This window comes from Sinocyclocheilus grahami, unplaced genomic scaffold (assembly GCF_001515645.1).
Source record: "Sinocyclocheilus grahami isolate Dianchi unplaced genomic scaffold, SAMN03320097.WGS_v1.1 scaffold46157.1, whole genome shotgun sequence".
Classification (NCBI taxonomy): domain Eukaryota; kingdom Metazoa; phylum Chordata; class Actinopteri; order Cypriniformes; family Cyprinidae; genus Sinocyclocheilus; species Sinocyclocheilus grahami.
This window is the reverse complement of record NW_015525072.1, coordinates 1-1,063: the sequence shown is the minus strand read 5'-3', so window position 1 is coordinate 1,063 and position 1,063 is coordinate 1. Positions and strand designations below refer to the sequence as shown.

Here is a 1,063-nt window from a genome sequence, read left to right as displayed (position 1 = left end):
TTTTTTTGTCATTTTGACAAGATGGTTTTAAACCAAACCAATTTCTAATACTTTTTCTTTGGGGCGACATTCCCCTGGAGCAGTCCGGGGTTAATTGCCCTGCTTCAGGAAATTAGGATCAGGGTCCTAAGTGACTCCCTAGTGCATGGATAGCTCATTCCACAGTTTGAACCAGTGACCTTTGGGTACTAAGCTCATCACACACAAGGCCACATGGGATCTATGCAGAGCAGCAAGTTATTATCAAGGTTTCTTACCTTTAGATTTGCTTGATTAATCTTTCATTCTTTCATTTTTAAACTCTTTGAAGGCCCTGTCATCTCTTTTTCTTCTCTCTCTTTCTCACTCTCGTTCTGATGCACTGTGCTATGGGGTTAGGAGTATATCCGCCGGCAGTTAGAAGAAGAACAAAGGCAGCTGGAGATTCTTCAACAGCAGCTTCTCCAGGAACAAGCTCTTCTCCTGGTAAACTATCATTTCAACTTTCACCTTTAAAGTTCTTGCACTTCCTTTCTTTTCATCTACTGCGCTTATGCCATCTGTCTGTCCCCTCCGCGATCAGTGCACTCACAAAGAGTATCGATTGTGTGAATTGATCAGGGGCGTTTGGGATTTGTGGCAGCTCTGTTTGTTATTGCTCAGTTCTCTGGGAAATTAGACTCAGGATCCACGGCCATCAGGCCATCGATGGGATTAGCTTATAAAGCTGTCGAGTTTGAAGTTCTTTTAAACCTCTGATAGCCGTCAGTTATTTTTAGGAGTACAAAAGTCCAAACCTGTTAGTATTATTTTGTTTTCATCTCATTCTGGTTCTCTGGTGTGTCTAGGAATACAAACGGAAGCAGTTGGAGGAGCAGAGACAGGCTGAGCGGTTACAGCGGCAGCTGCAGCAGGAAAGGGCCTACCTGGTCTCACTGCAGCAACAGCAACAAGAGCCACGACCTGCAGACAAAAAAACACTATACCACTACAAAGACTCCGTCAACCCCAGTGACAAACCGGCCTGGGCCAAAGAGGTACAGAAAGATCTGGTTAGGACTCTTACATGATTAGTACTACTTAG

General features: G+C 44.2%; 1 long non-coding RNA gene across 1 annotated transcript; it reads left to right on the top strand.

The window, feature by feature from the left end:
* Positions 1–382: 382 nt before the first annotated feature.
* LOC107580816 (uncharacterized) lies at positions 383–929 on the top strand. The gene is made up of 2 exons (XR_001608713.1): positions 383–465; positions 828–929. It is a non-coding gene; the product is annotated as an uncharacterized lncRNA (long non-coding RNA).
* Positions 930–1,063: the final 134 nt, after the last annotated feature.